This window comes from Sinocyclocheilus grahami, unplaced genomic scaffold, assembly GCF_001515645.1.
Source record: "Sinocyclocheilus grahami isolate Dianchi unplaced genomic scaffold, SAMN03320097.WGS_v1.1 scaffold972.1, whole genome shotgun sequence".
NCBI lineage: Eukaryota > Metazoa > Chordata > Actinopteri > Cypriniformes > Cyprinidae > Sinocyclocheilus > Sinocyclocheilus grahami.
The window spans coordinates 813,212-834,102 of NW_015506151.1; the positions used below are offsets into that span (position 1 = coordinate 813,212).

General features: G+C 37.6%; 1 protein-coding gene across 1 annotated transcript in view; it reads left to right on the forward strand.

Annotated features, from left to right (window-relative positions):
- Nucleotides 1–218: 218 nt before the first annotated feature.
- Nucleotides 219–20,891, forward strand: part of daam1a (dishevelled associated activator of morphogenesis 1a) — a 56,695-nt gene continuing 36,022 nt past the window's right edge. The window contains exon 1 of the mRNA XM_016250168.1: nucleotides 219–293. The gene's annotated coding sequence lies outside the window, so the exon portion shown is untranslated. The remainder of the gene's footprint in view (nucleotides 294–20,891) is intronic.

Below are 20,891 nucleotides of genomic sequence, written 5' to 3' on the forward strand. Positions count from 1 at the left end.
AAAACAAAATACAAATAAAAGGTCAAATGAAAGCTTGTCTATTTGTCTATTTTTATCTGACTATGGGAAATGCATGTCAAAAATATTGTTTTCATTGTGGTTTAAACGTCCAAACAGATTTTGTGTCCACCTCGTTTTCTAACTACATTTCCCATGTAAACATGCGCCCCAACGTTTGCGCATGCGCACTGATGTCAAGCCAGAAGGATGACGGATCGTGCAGTATTGTTGCACAGTGGAGTGAGAGCGCACGAGCCCAGAGCGTTCGCGGGGAGGATGGGACTGTTTACGAGGTAAATTCTCAATCTCAGACCTCAAACTGACAGCTAAATGACACGTCCAGAAAAACAAATATTATAAATACAGCCGACTTTGGATTTATTTTGAAGTGATTTGGCTTTGAAGGGTGGGACATAGAGATCCAGCAAAATCGGCGGTTCAGTGGGCGAAAGATTCCCGTCTGATTTATAAAACAAATGAAACACATTTATTTCCATTTTCAGAACGTTTGTTTGTGTTGAACCCCTGTCTGTTTGTGATTATTTCATCACTTTGATCTAGTTCACTTCAGAAAGTGCACTTTATAGTGTTTCTCTTTAGTCCACTTACCAGCTCATGACAGTTTGATACAATGTTGCCATTTAAAACTCACTTACATGCTAGTTTACTTCAGTTGAATTCAGACAGTAGTTGTCACTGTTTTACCTGATGTTCTGCTGCAGTTCACGAAGGACAAAGGGAAGTTAATGATTAACCAAATGAAGATCTACTTTTCATGCACTGCAGTAGAAATGTTGGTATTTATTGAAAAAGAAATGTTTCTTTTTATGTGACATGTGTTTTGATAATGAAATGTTTTACAAAGTGAGACTTGGAGATAAAATATCAGGAGCAAGATGGTGTTCATTCACAACAGAAGTATGCAGTAAGTGTAGTGCAATGGAGCGTAGTGATTGTTAGTAACTTGTGGTTTTGAATGATGGAGTGTGCATTGGTTTTTGGCGCTTTTGTAGTAGTTTTTTCTCCTGTAATAAGCTTGATACTGCGGTTGTTGGGGATAAAACTGAGGCCATGGTATTCTTTGGAATATGATCCAATCCACGAAGACCCTGTGAGTTTGTGGCATTTAGTCTGCTAGATTTGAGGTCGTGTAGTAATATGTTCGTGTTCCCCTAAAAATAGTCAAAGGGGACATTTAGAATATATATCCATCTAAACTTAAAGGGTTAGTTCACCCAAAAATTCTGTCATTAATTACTCGCCCTCGTGTCGTTTCAAACCTGTAAGACCTTCGTTCATCTTCGGAACACAAATTAAGATATTGTTGATGGAATCTGAGAGCTGTCTGACCCTGCATAGACAGCAACGCAACTGAAATGTTCCCAAGTCCAGAAATTAAACACAAATTAAAATATTTTTGATGGAATCTGAGAGCTGTCTGACCCTGCATAGACAGCAATGCAACTGAAATGTTCCCAAGTCCAGAAACGTAGCAAGGAGATCTGTAAAATAATCCATGTGACATCAGTGGTTCAACCGCAATTATACGAAGCTACGAGAATACTTTTTGTGTGGCTGAATCAGCTGGAAATAAACAACGTATGCTGTTCTGTGTCAGCTGCGTCACACGGATACGCTGTTTCCGTTCAGATCAAATCACAACAACGTAGGAAACCGATCCGGCGTGATGCAGCTGACACAGAACAGCATACGTTGTTTATTTCCAGCTGATTCAGCCACACAAAAAGTATTCTCGTAGCTTCGTATAATTGCGGTTGAACCACTGATGTCACATGGATTATTTTACAGATCTCCTTGCTACGTTTCTGGACTTGGGAACGTTACAGTTGCGTTGCTTTCTATGCAGGGTCAGACAGCTCTCAGATTCCATCAAAAATATCTTAATTTGTGTTCCGAAGATGAACGAAGGTCTTACGGGTTTGAAACGACATGAGGGTGAGTAATTAATGACAGAATTTTCATTTTTGGGTGAACTATCCCTTTAAGCCTTTCATTAACAAACAAACCATTTTTAAAAAAAAAGAAAGGTTCACCCAAAATTGAAAATTTGCTGAAAATGGACTCGCCCTCAGCCCATTCAAGATGTAGATTGAAGATCTAGATTGATGTAGTGTTTGTTTCTTCATCTGAACATATTTGGAGAAATGTAGCATTACATCACTTGCTCAAGAAATGGATCCTCTGCAGTGAATGGGTGCCATCAGAATGAGAGTTCAAAGCTGATAAAAACATCATAGTAATCCGCAGCTCCAGTCCATCAGTTAACGTCTTGCAAAGTGAAACGCTGCACGTTTGTAATAAACAAATCCATCATTAAGGTGTTATAGCTTTAAACTGTTGCTTCTGGCTAAAATACTCTCATTCTGACGGCACCCATTCACTGCAGAGGATCCATTGGTGAGCAAGTGATGTAATGCTACATTTCCCCATATCTGTTCCAATGAAGAAACAAACTCATCTACATAATGGATTGCCTGAGAGTGTGTAAACTTTAAGCAAAATTTCATTTTTGGGTGAACTATTCCTTTAAATCTTCACCGTGATTCCAACTTCCTTCTTTCCTTCAAAAGGAAATATGTCAATTTGGCAAAGAAGACTGCTTGTCAAGCGATTTTGCATTTGGGTTTTCTCATGCCTTAGCTTTACCACAAAGATCATAGACTGATACTGAAGCTGTGTGGGGTCTGTTTACTGATGGTTTGGATGATTAAAATAATCCTCCTGTGATAATTTGTGTGATAATATTTTCTCCTTTGTCATTAATTTCAAAGTAGAATAATGATGCCATTGGTAATATCTGAAAGCAATCCACCTCAACATTTTAAATTATTGCTGTAACAAGCAGTTATAGCATTCTTCTATGATCAAGCTTACAAGCACAGACTTGCAGTGACAGTGTAAGTATTAAAGTGAAGAACTGAAATTGCTGCTCGCTCATGGATGTAATGCAGGTTCGTTCGCATCGAAAACCATTGCCACATTCCTTTATATCCACGACTGCTCATGCAGGGCTGTTTGACCTTATTAATTTGTTGCACCGTGCAGTGTTCAGCGTCTCGTTCAGCGTCTCTCGTTTAGTCACACCTCTTGTGTTTAACATGCTGGGCAATAAGCCAAATCCCTCCAGCATGGCCCAGAATTCCTGTCTGCAGTCCCAGCCCTTGGTCTTGTCTTTTTTTTTTTTTTTTGGCAGAGGGTTGATATTTTATGTGAAGGGTGTGTGTGCATGCATGTCATGCACAGCAACGATAGTTTGTCTTGCCTAATTGGGGAGGCTGGTAGAGATGCTGACATTAGACGTGTGGGAGATGTCTTTAATTATAGAGGTGGGGTCACATTGACACATCTGCAGTATCTCAGTGCTAGAGAATGCCAAAGTAGCGCCAAGACATGATACCGGGACTTCTTTCAGAGTGCAACCGATACCAGACGCAAGACTCCACCCTCCCATGGGCTCTGCCTCTGAGCTAATCTGGTTAAGTGTTTTTTTTAGGTTTTAAATGGTGTTTATGTGTAGTTTCTGTGTTTCCCGAGCACATAATGTATGATGAAATATGTTGTAAATAGAAAGATGCGTAATGCGTCTGTTTTTGTGGGGTGTGGAGCTGGTTTGCTTTTTCTGTGCTTACAGAATTGAAAGTAAGAGAAGGTCAAGTCAGTTTGGATATTCTGGTCTGATTATCACATGCTCATGTTGCTTTGATAAGATAGAGAAACCGTAATCTTGTTTCAAGTCTGAAGACAACACCCAAAACCCTCAAGCCCATGACAACCCCTCTGTTGTATCCATGGCAACAGAGATGTCTTGAAAGCACTGTGAAGGATGTCTCTAGTTTGTCAAAAGTGCTATGCTGTACACCTTTTATTGTCCCCCCCAGTTTGATATTCTCAGTTTGCCACATCTACAGTAGGTAACTTAAAAAAAATTGTAATCTTGTTTCAAGTCTGAAGACAACACCCAAAACCCTCAAGCCCATGACAACCCCTCTGTTGTATCCATGGCAACAGAGATGTCTTGAAAGCACTGTGAAGGATGTCTCTAGTTTGTCAAAAGTGCTATGCTGTACACCTTTTATTGTCCCCCCCAGTTTGATATTCTCAGTTTGCCACATCTACAGTAGGTAACTTTAAATATAGATAGATCTTGTTTTTAGAAAAACTGTTTGCATTGTGATATTTTCATGACAATTAAGTACAATTTCTCCCAAGTTTCATTACATTAATGCAATGAAACTGGGACTCCACTGGAGTCTAGGGGTTGTCATGTTTCCCCTTTCTTATATAATTGTAATGTAATGTAATATAATATAATAGTCCATCCATTATGGCTTTTAATAACATTATTCTAATTTCAATTTATATAATACAATAGTACAATATTCTAATAATTAAAAAATATATTTTGTATAATATAATCTAATGGGGTGGGGGAAAATATTATATAAAAATATTATATTATAATATATATAATTTTACATTAAAGAAATATAAATGATAAAATATTGAATGTTATCATTGCGATATGGTGCATAAATAACCAATGATTATATTAGATTAAATCTAATATAATCATTGGTGATTTATGCAGCGTAATGCTATGGAAATATTCTAATTAATTTTAATACATTTTACATTTATTTTATATTAAAATTTAATATTATCCATGATGACTTTTTTTATATTCTAAATTATAATTTATACATTATATTTACAATATTGTTATTTATTTATTTGTTTGTTTGAAGAAAATGGGCTTGATTGTCATAAAAATAATGAAATGAAAAAATGCAATGGTTCTAGAATACTTTTTCTTTATGCAAAATACAATATATTTAGTGGTTAAATATGACGCGTATTTTCATTTCAGTCATTTCAGTTTCTTTGACGATCCCATCCTAATATAATCATTGGTGATTTATGCAGCGTAATGCTATGGAAATATTCTAATTAATTTTAATACATTTTACATTTATTTTATATTAAAATTTAATATTATCCATGATGAAATTTTTTTATATTCTAAATTATAATTTATACATTATATTTACAATATTGTTATTTATTTATTTGTTTGTTTGAAGAAAATGGGCTTGATTGTCATTAAAAATAATGAAATGAAAAAATGCAATGGTTCTAGAATACTTTTTCTTTATGCAAAATACAATATATTTAGTGGTTAAATATGACGCGTATTTTCATTTCAGTCATTTCAGTTTCTTTGACGATCCCATGCTCGTCGCTTCATGCCTCCTAGCATTTGAAGGGGGCACAGTGTTCCTAAAAAAATAAAACAACAACAAAATAATGGAGACTGCAACAACAGATGCCCAAACTGACAAGCGCTTGTGTGAAGGGGTCATGAGATAGCAGGGGGAAGGCGTGGCCTAATGGTTAGAGGGTCGGACTCGTAACCCAAAGGTTGTGGGTTCGAGTCTCGTACCGGCAGGGATTGTAGGTGGGGGGAGTGAATGTACAGCGCTCTCTCCCACCTTCAATACCACGACTCAAGGTGCCCTTGAGCAAGGCACCGAACCCCCAACCACTCCCCGGGTGCCGCAGCAAAAACAAAATGCCTGCCCACTGCTCCGGGTGTGTGTTCATGGTGTGTGTGTGTGTTCACTGCTGTGTGTGTGTGTGTGTGCGCTTTGGATGGGATAAATGCAGAGCACTAATTCAGAGTATGGGTCACCATACTTGGCCACATGTTACTTCACTCACTTTTTTTTTTTTTTGAGCAAACTTTATATATTGTCATTGTAAAGACACCCTCTTTGTTTCTCTTTCAATCTGTTTTATCAGTGGTGTCATGATTGTCTAGTATTGGTGCCAGCCTCTTCTTCGTCAAGTTGTATTTGACTTGTACTGCACTGCACGAGCCTGCAGACTGTGTGTGTGTTGGCATGGGCCTAATGAGAATTTTTTTTGATTTTGACGGTATGATAACCTTAAGCAAAAATATCACGGTATTGTCATTACAGCTCTAAAATGTGTTATTTTTAAATGACTGGGTTAAAAAAAAAAAAAAAACTTTTTTCTGCTGTACACAATATATTTTGTTTTTGAGCAGCGTACAGAATATTAGGAACCGTAGAATTTGTTTATTTTTTCTTTGATTTGTTTCCTAAAAAGAAGAAAAATAAAGACTGACATCTTTATTTAACCTAAATCTGTAATTACAGTTATTTAATTTTAGTTATATAATTCATATACATGTCATTTATATAATTTCATATACATCATTTGATTTAATAATATTTCCGCTGAACACAATATATTTTGTTTTTGAGCAGCGTACAGAATATTAGGAACCGTAGAATTTGTTTATTTTTTCTTTGATTTGTTTCCTAAAAAGAAGAAAAATAAAGACTGACATCTTTATTTAACCTAAATCTGTAATTACAATTATTTAATTTTAGTTATATATACATATCATTTATATAATTTAGTTATATAATTTCATCTACATAATTTGAATGAATAATAACCCAATCTGAAGCAAAAACAGAATGTTCTGACTAGCTTTGTGAAATTATACTACATGCCTGAACGAAGCAAACAGCAGAAGCTCTGAATGAGACGCAGATTCACTCTCTGACAGCAGGAGGCGCTTCAGGAACACCAGATACAGTGCTTCTTTGGTTACCACTGTAAACAAAGCAGAGCTGTGCTGAAACACTGCTTTAATATAAACTATACAGAGACGAGATTAAAAGAAAATACCACGTAAGACAGTCAGTTCCCCTCAGAAACACATTCATATAAACCCCCAAATCAATATTGAGGATTTTCTTCCAATAGTTCGTGCATCATGAATGGTGAGTGATCTGCCTGGTACAGTATTTTTCTCTGTGCGTCCGTCTTCAGTGTCTCTGGCCTGTGTTAACGGGCGTTTACAGACTTCATATTTTCACATAAATTACATTTTGGAAAACGATTGCATTGCAACGCAGTTTGTGCAAGTCCAGAACAGAGACGAGTTGCTTGCAATAAGACAAAAAACGGCCGGTTGTCGATCGTGTAAGTTCCAGGAAGCTCCTTAAGTTCGGCCGTCCTACATACACGTGACTGACCCTCGCTCACTGCAGTCCAGATCTTTCACCCATAGAAAACATTTGGCGCATCATAAAGAGGAAGATGCGACAAAGAAGACCTAAGACAGTTGAGCAACTAGAAGCCTGTATTAGACAAGAATGGGACAACATTCCTATTCCTAAACTTGAGCAACTTGTCTCCTCAGTCCCCAGACGTTTGCAGACTGTTATAAAAAGAAGAGGGGATGCCACACAGTGGTAAATATGGCCTTGTCCCAACTTTTTTGAGATGTGTTGATGCCATGAAATTTAAAATCAACTTATTTTTCCCTTAAAATGATACATTTTCTCAGTTTAAACATTTGATATGTCACCTATGTTGTATTCTGAATAAAATATTAAAATTTGAAACTTCCTCATCATTGCATTCTGTTTTTATTCGCAATTTGTACAGTGTCTCAACTTTTTTGGAATCGGGTTTGTAGATCAACTAAATGTCTGCCTTTAACAGTTTATGTTATGCACACTTTTTCTCCAGTTTGAAACCCCTGTCCTTTAGCCTCAGTGACACATGGGAAGGCGTGACATAGTTATTCTACATGGAGTGGGTTTTAAGTGATGGATTCACCAGATGGAGAAGGTGGCGGCCAGCAGCCATTGTCCTTTGAATCTACATCAGAGGCTCGAGTAGTTTACAGAAGCAGCAGAAACGGCGTAGCCTTGAACTCTGCTTGCACCAGGAAGACAGGCCGACAATTAATACACTTGGGGATTAAAACAAAGATGTTTTGGAGGTCATTTTATTCAAGAACTGAGGGCCCTAGGTAGCTTTGCAGAAGGAAATGCTTGCAACCTGCCAGCATTAACTAAACATTTCAGTGGGCCATGAAATGTGTGCAAATGTAGGTATAGCTTAAATGGAAATGCAGTCAAGTCAAAAGGTCTCTAATTGGCTGTGGGTTGGTGCCGGCACATGCGGTAGGGTGTTTCCAAACAGTAGCCAGTGGTAGTGTAATTTTCGGGGGGAATTTTATTGCTCTTTTTGTTACCAGGGTGAACCAGTATGCTTCTTCGGGTTTGGCGATGTCTAGAAGCCCTTTGGGGCACACATTAGAGCAATAATGTTGGGGAAAACTGACTACATTTATCTTGCGGCGTGGAAGAAAGGCCACAGAGCTCTCAGCTTCATCCCCTAGACTATGGACAAAAGCAAGTCTGTGCCGCCATTCTTGCCAGAACTATTTTTGAAAACATGAACTATTTATTCACTTTCTGGTGTATTTAATTGGGCCGATAATAGCTGCTGTAGGGTTAGGGAATGCTGGGTTATGTCTCTAACTTAAGTATTTCCATGTTTGCTACCACTAGCTGTCAGACTGGATGGTTAAAAGGCATTTGTCAACACTGGGTGCCATATACAGCTATATGTTTAAATAAATCACAGGTTGTTTCCAAAGGGTGAGGTTCTGAGTTGTCACACCTTGAATTCATCCGCCTGTGTGCGTAACACCTATAATGGAAAAAACTGTTTCCTTCATGGACCCAAAACATTGACTATATTGTCCATAAAACATTAGACCTTTGAGTTGTAAGGAAAAAAGGTTGAATTTTTTTGAAGATCAAGCTTGGATTGTTTTGAACTGCTTTGGATTAGATTTGGATCGTATCAAATAAAGAGGATAGGGCACTTTCACCGGTTTGGACTAGCTGCTGCGATTTCAAGATCTTTCTGGCACGTTTTTCTATTCGAATTTGACTTTGTCTGTTTGGACAGTGACTTCTATACAGGATATCCCTTCTTTTTCGGCCACAAAATAGTTTTTTTGCTGTGTAATGTGTGTGTGTGTGTGTGTTGATCTGTGATTTCTTCTGGCCTTTTGTAACCTTTATACGTTTCCAATTCTGATTTATTCAAGCCAAGCTTTTATGCATTCCATCATAAGAGGTGATATTTCTTCACTTTGTTACAGTATTTTGAAAGGAGCAAGTAGGTTGTTCTGGGATAATCTGGGTGAAGGTCATTGGTGGGTGGTGGAATAGCCCTCCGTAGATAATGTGTGGTCATGTTATAAACACTTTCCCTTAGGGAAAGCACACTGTCATCAGACACACCCACTTCCCACACTCGTCTCTATACCTGACAGTCTAAACTAGGCATGTCAATTTTCGATAATTTCCATGATCGATCGTCGTTTAAATCAATTAATCGTTAACTTTAATGCAGCAAAATGCGTCTATTGCAGCAGCACGCAGTCACCGGCATGACAGGATGTGCAAAAGCCACTCAAAAAACCCCCCGCTTTCTCACCCGAATTAAAGTGGTTTTAGTCTGAATAAAATGCTAGTAGCAGGATTGTAAAAATGAATAGATGTGATTATGATCATTTGATAACATGGAGAGCTCGTCTGAGATCATTTTACTTTGTTGACTGTTTCCTATCCCATCACGGAGAACGCTGAACGTGCCTCTTTAAATGGTTTTGTGGTGCTCGCTGTTGTATTTTAAAACACAATTGCAATGTTTTCAACTGACATTATGGCATTAAAAATAATATTATCCCAAACGTAACTGTGGCGCGTGTGGCTGTGCTGCGCAGTCAGTGAACCGCTTCCATCAGTGCTGCTGCAGCAAAACACACTGTTGCTCACATCAAACATTTTTATACCGAGTATTATGACCAGTACTTAATTTGATCCTGTTCCGGAAAATGTCAGATTTCACATTTTTGCTTTGCGGTAGGCCTATTTGTTTTTAATAACCCGGCATTTACAGTGCATTAGATCGTGACAGTGCATGCGTGCGTGCATACGAGACGGAGCGACCGCGGGTTTGACGATGTATTTGGAGGTTATTGCTAGCGTCTCATTCGGCACAAATCCAAATGTTTCCATATTCGCAATGTATTTGAATGTTAAACTATTATTTATAATGTAAACTAGGCTTGTACTTTACACGCATTCGCATATAGACGGAAAACATCATCCTCTTCACATGAGCAAAAAAGTCCTTGGCATAAGAGCAGAGTGGAACGGTATACTACGGTCTATTTAAACTGACCAGTGTAACCTTTTATATGTTTGGTTGACTGCATTTATTTTGATAATGAACAGACTGCTTTATGTAAGTTTGAATTGCTAGAATATGTGGGGTGTGTGCGCGCGAGGCGATCGAACAGCTGAAACAAAAAAAACTACATTTTTGGAGTAAGATATAATCCACACTAGTGTTTACTTTTATTTTCGCACACTCACAATAAAAACAAGGTTTGTGCTTTTGCTAAATAAAGCAAACAAACACAATGCGAGTTGTCATCCTTACCTTTCCGTGAACTTGTTTACGGAGCGCCACACCACACTTCTGTTTTAAATCTGTTAGGCATAGCTTAATTATTTAAGTCGGATATATTTCGCTTTTTTTTTTTTTTTAATGAAAACAAATTGTTATTTTTATTTTAGACCTATTATTTACATAGGCTATACATTTTCCTTAAAGCATCCCATTTTGTCCCAGGGCTTGAAAACCTGTGCCTAGGCTAGTTAGGTCCTAAACTTGTGAAGGATGCTCTTATTGTGGCATCACCGTTTAGTGACAGCATTGAATGCTCGGGGAAAACGTATAGTCAGTGTCGGTCACAGTAGGGATGCAACGATTATAGATTTTGTTGGTACGATTATTGTCTGAGAAATAATCACAATTTCACGATTATGACGATTATTATGCATTTATTAATTTCACAAAATTATTATTGTATAAAATCACATGGACACTCTTTAGATAAAGTGTTATTTATTGCTGCCTTTAGAAACAGAAATAACACGGTAACCAATAATACAGCACAAAATAATAATAAAGACAAACAAATGTCTATCTCTCCAATTGGAATTAAAAAGGTGACCTCTGCTCTGTAAACATGTCAGTATTTCCCTTTTGAAAATAACTAATGAAAATAGATCACAAAAGTATTTCATGTTTTCAGTTTGTAGATTCTTTACATTTCTTTTGGACCTGAGGCAGAAAACTGGAAACATGGTGAAAAAAAATAATCTTGTTGGTTTTTGACTTATGCATAATACTATAAAAGGGATAATATATAACAATGTTATTGTATTATTAATAAATAATATATACAATGTTAATGTATTAGGCTAATAATATAAGACTATTAACGTTATTTATCCCACAGGGGAAACTATTAATAATCAGGGGAATAAAGTGAACTATCATTGTAATCAACTGTCATCCAAACATTCATTTTAATAATTTTTATAATAATTCATATGATTTTACATGTGGCCTGAGAAAATCATGTCTATTATTTTGGTTTGTGAGATCGGAGATCGCACTGCGCACACATACAAACATTCAGGAGGACACAAAACAGATAAAGGACACAAGAACACAACATTGTGAACCCTGCCCTGTGACTTTTATTAATAAAATAGCTTAGATACTGAATTGCTACATATTCATCAACAAGGAGAGGGTAAAATCACTGTTAACTAAACTCACATGTTCACACACACACTTCTCTCTCTCTCTCTCTCTCGATCGAATAATTAATTCAAGTAGCTAAATGTTATAATTAATTAATACAAATAAATGTGATCTTACCACACTATTTAATCTGTCTGATCTGAAGCGGGCAGAATACTGAGTTAACGAGCTGTAGCTTTGCGTCAGTCTTGCCTTCACGTCGTGCATTAAAATAGTTTAAAGCTGTGTATTCGCTCTTTAGCAGCAGTTTTTACGGCAATATGTAAATGACACCCTGGTCATTCTTGGTGTACCCAAAATGGCCCCACACTATCGACTTCAGTCATTTCTCTGGTGGAAATAAAGGATCGCTGTTTGGTTCCTCCGTCATAGTTAATCTAGTGTGTGTAGTAGCTTCCGTGTCTCTGATAAGCACAGTATTTTAAGCTGGTGCACCGCTAGAGTAACTTTCTTTTCATTTTAGCGCAAGTTGCAACTGTTGCGTTCTGTGCAACAGAAACACTCGGTGTAGTGGAGCCTTTACAATGAATTAACCGTGACATTTTAAAGCGCGGTTAATTGTGAAACCGGTTAATCGCTGCATCCCTAGGTCACAGCGCCTTTTAGTTGCTGTTTTGAATCCAGCAATTATTTATTTACAAATTATAAGCTCTGATTATGACAAGTGTGGTATAAAAGCTTTGTTTATTAGAGGAATATTTGGTTAGCTGGAAAATCTTACATCGCTTTTGGATGCAGTTTGAGCCCATATAGCCTACATTTATGCGGCTTTGTTCTTGGTCACGAATTTCCACAAATTCAATCATATTTAGGCATTGTTTCTTTTCCTAAATCCTCACCGTCTAACCCTCTAATTTCGCAGGTTTATTTTATTGTCATTCACTTTTTATCACTGTTTTCGCATCTCTTACTGTGGTAAACATGTGGAAGGGAAATGAAAGATTGCATGGCCATGAATTAAGAATTCGTTCGATGTATTAATTTGTTCCCTCATTTTAGTTAAATCATGGGTTAAGGAATAAAATTAGTGAAACATGGACAGTGGCCACAAATTAATAAGTCGTAGGAATGAATCCTTCCCCCGCAGTGTCCCGCAGCCCTGCAACCTTCACCTAATTGTTTCAAATATGAAACCATTATCTGGGGAAATGACTGTTACTACATTTCTATTGCATTCCTTGTTGAAGAACTTTGTGTTGTTTCTATTTTAATGTACTTTTAATGTTTAAATCACATTAAAAGCTTACCCAGTCAGCAAATTTCCTTTGGCGCGAATATCAACAGCTAAAGTGTGGCCCAGATTAGTTTGTGTTCGCCGGCCCAAAACTGGTCCACATAACCCAGTGCCATAACCCAACCCAGAGTGAGCCAAATAATAAAAACAGATGTGGCTGATATATGGACCTTATATGGTATTCTTATATGGCTGAGTTCTGTAAAGGGCTGACGGCCCTTATGTGGCCCACATGTGGCTGATAAACCAAATGCCATTATTTAACCATATTTACACCACACCCATTCTTTTTTATTTAAAATACCCATTACACAGTAAATCTTAAACACAAAAATGGATTCACACTCATTTTTTAAAATGTTTATAGTAGAATTTTAATAACAGAATTACAATACAGAACATAAAATAAGTTGATTTTTTTAGTAAGTCTCACCAGTCTTTCTCACTCACAGTCTGTCAGGAAAAAGAAAAGAAAAAAGAACATTAGTATATCATAATTAGTATCATAGATATTATTTCAAGACAAGCACATAAATGAGTGTAAATCAGCACTGCACACATTCTTTTCTATCACCCAAGACATGAGTGCCTTTTTATTAAATTAGGAACATTTTAGCTACTTTAATAACAGGCTATTTTTAGACATAATACGTAATAATATACATAAAATTAATGAAAACATTAGTAGTGTAATTGTACCTCAGTTTTGAAGTCACAGTTTCATACATTTTTGGGACAGCAGGGGGAGAAAACATTTAATTGCTTTTTTTCCCCTTTTTTTTATAAACTGTGGTTTACTGAACAATTGATGGCTCTGCTTTTAAATAAACTCAATTATAATTACAATTTTCTTAAGGATAAAAAAAATCTATCTTGGCTAATGCTATACAATAGGGAGCCCTATTAGAGCACATTACTAAAATATTAAAGGCTGCAATTAACAACAGAGCCCAATCTATTAAATTCAATTTCTGTTTATTTTTAGATACAATAACAACACTAAAAAAATATATGGAAACATATAAACTGCAAATTTGCACATTGCAATTTTCTAGCAACAAGCTGTGGGCACTGAATGACTTGCCCGAGGTAAATGTAATGCTGTTTTATTGGCATTTTTCCGCAGTTGCAAAACTGATTGAGATTACATGACATGAGCGTGTTTATTTCGCGTTATAACCGGTTGTAATTAGGGATGCACCGATCCGATATTCATATCGGGTATCGGCTCCGATACTGCCATTTTTCTTGGATCGGGTATCGGTCAGAGAGAGCCGATCCAAATCCGATAATTTATTATTATTTTTTTTTCGATTGTGTGAATTATTCTGTGTTACTTCTGAAGCCACACAATAGCTTAATGTGAGCTACATATGAATATTTAAGTCCTTACATTAAAGTTCACACAAACTCTTTTCTCCGCTGTGGCTGTCACTCATTCGTTCAGCCTTTAAACCCTGCTCGCGTTCAGCAGTCAGCTCGGTAAAGCTCTCTCCAAGATCATTCTGTGTTCCCATTATACTTAATTTGTAAATACATGTCTATGATTTTGCAAAAAGGACTTTATCTTCTTGCCGGAGTTTAATGTTTTGTTACTTGCTACCGGGTGTCTGTGAGAACAAAACACGGGCGTAGATAAGACTAAATTGTGTTAACTTGCACAGTAACTGAAATTTAAAACTGTTAAAAGAAAGGCTCAATAACTGTTGCACAGATATAATACACTACGCATCAATTTATCTTCCCTTTGTGCTGTGCAGTTTTTAACATGAAGCGCTTACAATGCGCTTTGTGCTCACAGACTGTCAACCCTCTACATTGCGAGTAAATCACTCGCATATGCGACTAAATCTTCACTCTGGGCGACTAAATGATGTCTAATATTAGCCGATGGCTAATAAATTCTCAGATTTTACTCGCCAGTGTGTGAGTTGGATGCTGAGTATATGATTAGCACAGATATATTTTCACTCACAGAACACTCTGACTGAGCACTTCAGAGTTTCACTCTCCGTCAAGCGATCTGATATTTTTCAGTTCATTTGAATGGATGCACAGCGCACCTGTGTTTGTGTATTTGGCGTAATGTGTTTCTAGTGTGAAGGCGCACGACTCGCCTTTGCATTCTCTCACTGTGAGCAAAGAGCGAGAGCGAGTGAGAGTCTTACATAACATGCAGAATTGATGCGCTACATGTAAAGGATATACTTTGTTGTATTTTCCTGTAAAAATAACAGAGTTCCTTTGGAATTCTTTAGCTTTTAAGAACTGCCGGGTTTTCCTGTAGTAGGCGGAACTAATGTGCAAACGACAATCTCATTGGCTGGTGCTCACCTAGTATCGTCCCTGTTTTGATTTCAGCGAATCAGTTCGAGCAAACGCACACAACCTGATCAATATTCATGAATCCAGTAGCTCATTAATTCTTAGTGCGTTGATATGATCCAGATCTGCGCCAAAGGAAATTTGCTGACTGTGTCGCTCTCTGCACTTCTGCTTGCAGCGGTCTGTCACGCCACATCAAAGAGCGTCAAAACGGCATTTATGGATTTAATTTCCTGATAAAATATACATAATTTTAAGGATGAGACTTTGTTTCTTATCGAAAAGATCAAAACACAAACTTTACGATTACAGAATGTAATGTATAGTAATAATGTATAGTGAAGATTTATTTACGGCTATGAATTGAAACGGATTACGTTCCGCACATGCAGTGGTTAAAATTACAATTTTCGGTACGAATAAGTATACCCTTACACCCCTAGAAAACATTTAAAACACCAAAACTGCACTTACCTGCATAAGAATGTGTCTGGGCAAAAAGGCTGTTGTTGTAAATAGGGAGCTTTTCATTATCATCATCTTTTTTTAACGGCGATTGAAAGAGGAAGCAGAGCGGGAAATAACGGATATATTGTCAATTTCAATATATCCGACTTCCGTGGGGAAGTCGTGGCCTAATGGTTAGAGAGTCGGACTCGTAACCCAAAGGTTGTGGGTTCGAGTCTCGTACCGGCAGGGATTGTAGGTGGGGGGAGTGAATGTACAGCGCTCTCTCCCACCTTCAATACCACGACTGAGGTGCCCTTGAGCAAGGCACCGAACCCCCAACTGCTCCCCGGGCGCCGCAGCATAAATGGCTGCCCACTGCTCCGGGTGTGTGTTCACGGTGTGTGTGTTCACTGCTGTGTGTGTGCACTTTGGATGGGTAAATGCAGAGCACTAATTCTGAGTATGGGTCACCATACTTGGCCACATGTCCACATGTCACTTCAGTAATCCACCAAAAGGAATAAGGGAAGACACAAAGCAACCAATAGCATTGTTGAATGGGCTGAGATGTGGACTGCCACTAACCTGCCAGCAGTTTATATGTGTTTTTCCAAATAAAAGCCATCGTGTTATTCCATCGTGTGCCATAGCCAAGCCACATATGGCTCTCAGTTGTGTGCTATCATCTGGGCCATATACCTAAAAAAATTGTCATCCAAAAGAAAATTCCCTCCAATTCTAAATCCATGGCAAAACATATACGGTTAAAGTTTGGCCCATATGTGCTCAGCCATGCCATACCTAGGCCAAATGTGACAGCTATCAACCACATTTGGCCCAAACGTTCTTGCTATCTGGGTAATTTGTAATTATGAGTGAATGATGATGCATTTATATACCGTCACCGTCACTCACAGCCGCTCGCACTTAATCGACCATGATAGCTTTAATCGATTGCATCTCTTATCGACAATTAATCGATCGTCGATTAATCGTTGACATCCGTAGTCTAAACGTGTGAGAAATCCCTCAGAGAGGATACGGCTATATGTTTTCTGAATGTTTACATAAGACACACCTTATGCCTGAAGAATCAGATCAGGTTCTTTATCGTATGTGTGTTTAAATCTGATCACATGCTTTTTCTGCTGGAAGGAAAAGTTACTGGACTGATGGAAGAAAAAGTAAAAACAGTGTAATAGTTTCCCCTTGTCACGATGCAGGAGGTTTAGGTTTGTTGCGGGGTAATTAAAGGCTGGTGCTGTGATTGATGGTAAGCGACTGTAAGTGCAAAAGGTCAGCAAGAGCTCCCATATGTGTAATGTAATTTATTTTGCACTAGCATCACCAAAGCATGTAAAAACTTTTATAAAACCTGGCAATAGAGATGCACCGATTGCAATTTTCTTGGCCGATTTTGATTTCCGATTTTTTTGTTAGTGTGATCTGCCGATACCGATTTTTGCCGATTCTGATTTTCTTTCTAAGAACTATAATTGACAGCATATACAAACAAAAATCTACTTTTCTTCAACACAAAGTTGAAGTAAAAAGTCAGTAATAAAATAAGAACAAATAAAAAAATTGCAAACAACAGCACAAATAAATGCAATAGAATAAAGAGCTATAAAACTAAGTTTTTATTCAGGTAAGTAATACTACAGAAATTAAAGTAATCAAATGTAAAATAACACATCCAGTGTTATTTTACATTTGATTACTTTAATTTCTGTAGTCTTCATTGTAAAAATTAAATACAGATTAATGCTTACCATTAAAGTTATAAAACGTATTCAGTCAAGAGCAGAAAATTATTTTCTTTGTCTTTTGTTCTTTGATTAACATGACAGACAGCAGCAGGAATATTGGACTGCGGTCTCTTTAAGAGTTTATCCACGGACCCAATATACTGTTTCACAACATGCGTTCTCTTTCTCAACTATTTAACGTTCCAAAACTGACTGTGTTTAACTGGATACTTGCCAAGACGGGCATTTTGACAATTTTGTATGTATTTGAACGTTTTAGCGCAGTTAGCCACTCATTTTGGTATTTGTGACTCACAAGCTGTTGACAAGCGGATTGTGCACTCCACTAATATAGATCAGTGGTGGTGCACACGCGTTTGGTGTAAGCACAAAACCTGCGGGAATGACTAAAATAATGCGCAATACAAGCACTATTTAACCGGAGCGAATGAGACGCGTGTGAGAGAGAAGGGGTCGTCGGAGAGATGAGAGTGAGAATGCGCGGCTGATGTTATTGCCTGTGCCGTTGCTAACAAAACGGATCGGCTCGGAATCGGAAAGAAGTGAGACTGACCGGCCGGTCGCCGATCATTGCCGATCATGAGGAAAATCGGCCAATTCCGATCCCTGGCCGATCGATCGGTGCATCGCTACCTGGCAATTTTAAAATCTCATCTAAATGTAATTTTCTTGCTTTTTTTTAAATAAGTCATTTTGTTTCATCATTATCAGCTTTTTGTTGTCCATTTAAATGCAAACATTTGTATTCAAATAACTTTATACTTAAAAAAAAATATTTAATTAAAATTAATTTCTACCACCTAATTTATTAATTACATTTGAAATTCCCATTGTTAATATATTTTTAATCAATGTAACACTGCAATGATGTCAGTAATATTGCATTCTGAATTGCAGTTGGTCTTTTACATCTTTTTGTGTATACAGACACAGAGTGTCGTCTACACTGCATAGGCACAAAAACCACATTATGTGTTAATGCACAGCTGATAGAAAACAAGATTTGTCTCTGTGACATTTCAGCCAATGCATTAACGAGTGTTCTTTTGTTGCTTTGACAGCACTGCTGTTTCCTTCAGGAAATGCATTTGTAGTCAGTAAATAGAGATGTTCCAATATATAGCCAAGATATTGCAGTTAGATATTCTATTAAAAAAATGTTAACAAAATTGGCATGGACTCTGACCTCAGATGGTAGATGTTGTTGTGCTAATGCATTGAAGTGAATGTATTTGTCTGCTTCACTGATGCAAAGAGCAAAGTTCATGATCAATAACTGCTGTCGACAGGCATACATCACCATTAGCGGTACCCACACTTCCTGCCGATGGCTCTAACCTGACCTCGGTGACCTGTGCTCAGCACAGAAGAGAGATGAGGAAAGAGCCAGATGCACTCTGGTTCGTGTCCTTTAAACAGAGGAAATTTGATCTTCTCTTGGAAACCAAGGCTTTCGTTATTGCTTCCGGGTAGTATTCTGGGAAAATAATGGCATTTCGTATCTGAAACGGAGTGCTCTAGGAATGCAACCAGACATTGTGTACGTGTTTTTGTGTGTGTCTGCGTACAAGAACACAGCTGATTGGATGATGGAGATCAATTGAGTGACGTTAACTAGTGATTAATCAGTTGCTGGAGTGATATGGGTGATGCTAACTGAATGATCAATCAGTGTTTGTTAAGATACAGTATGTGACCAGACATTTGTGTGAATTTCAGTGAACATGAAATGAAAACCGTATTGACTTTCTTAATACATGTTTCTGGTCTTGTGGATTATTTTAGTAATGTACGTTAATAAGAAAAAGTCTTTAATCAAAATGTAATAACTTGTTCAGCCTCTGAAACAACTTTTCAACAATGATCCATGTTCATATTTACTGCAAAAAATGCGCTGTCACTTTAATTCAGCGCTTGCAGCGCAGCAATAGACTCGGTGCGGCTACTGGAACGCACTGCCGGACCACAACTGTGTGCAGTGAACGCTTTAATCCATTAACATGAGCTCGGAAAAAATACGCACCACGTTTGCACTACAAACAGAGAAATGTGAACCTGGAATTATGTATGTGCATGAGCGCACGGTCTCCAGGAGAGCGTGCGAGCACTGAATGGTTAAACACTGGCAAGAATTAAAAAGTAATGCAATTTATAAACTTTAGTGACGATGTGACACTGCCTCGATTGTGCAAGTGACAATTCCTGTCAACTGTACAGCGTGCAGCTCGCTTATAGACAAACGCAATGTGTGCTGATTTGAAGCCGTATTTTGAGAGAGTGGTGATTCACTCGCGCTGTTTGTGAAATTACGTCTCACACAAGGTTTTCAAATTACTTTATAAGTTATTTAATGAAAAAATATGAAGGTGAGTACCTCACCTTCAGCATTATAATTATTTTACCCGCGCCGGACAGCGACTGAGACGGTGCCGCTGCATGTCGTGCCAAACCTCTCACGGCAGCATCATCAGCTTGAGATAGTTTTTTTGAGATCTGCCTTTTTAGAGATCGCCGATCAATCATCCCAACCTGATTATCAGCCGATAGTGATCGGTAGCCGATCAATCGGAGCACCCCTAATTTTCTCAGTAGGGAAATAATTGTTCATGTGTGGTGCCGGTGATGATGCTTCTTCCGTCCGTTTCGGAGAACCAGAGAACAAATATTTCAATCGATCGCTCATGCATTAAAGTGGCACTGAAATCTGCGTTCTGATAATGTTCTAGTACATACCGGTTATATAGGTTTCGGTACCCAACCCTAATCCTAAGTGAGATTGCTTTGAACAGTAATAGCACACCTCCGTCTCAATAAGCCTCATGATTTAATGTATTATTCATGTCTGTCAGAATCCGTACTGCTGAGCGAATCATTGGTACAACCCTCCCTTCTCTCCAAGAACTGTACTCATCCAGAGTGAGCAAAAGGGCTGGCAGAATCACTCTGGACCCCTCACATCCAGCACACTCCCTCTTTGAACTGTTGCCATCTGGTCGATGCTACAGAGCTCTGAGCACCAGATTGGCCAGACACAGGAACAGTTTCTTCCCTCAGGCCATCCATCTCCTAAACACTTGACAACAATTGTGGAACACACACTATTTATTCACTCATACACTTATTTATCTAACACACATACTCAGTCTACATTTCAATTCGTACATAATATACCTGTAAATACAACTGTCTATTGTTATATACCTGTACATACAATTGTCGATTTGTATATTTTTTATTCCTTATTTTACTTGTTCTATTTTTATTTTTTATTTTTTATTATCTGTGTTTTTTGTTCTGTCACTGTCATTCTGTTACACTGTGGAAGCTTCTGTCACGAAAACAAATTCCTTGTATGTGTAAACATACCTGGCAATAAAGCTCATTCTGATTCTGATTCTGTCACATTAATAGTTCAGTAATGGTAACAGTTGCCTTAGCAATTTTAGTAATATTTATATACTATTATAGTATTTATTAATATTTTGAATTGGCTTTTATTTTTTATATTTTCAGTTTTAAATTTTTTTAATTGTAGTTTTAGTAATTTTGTAATGGGTTCTGTCATT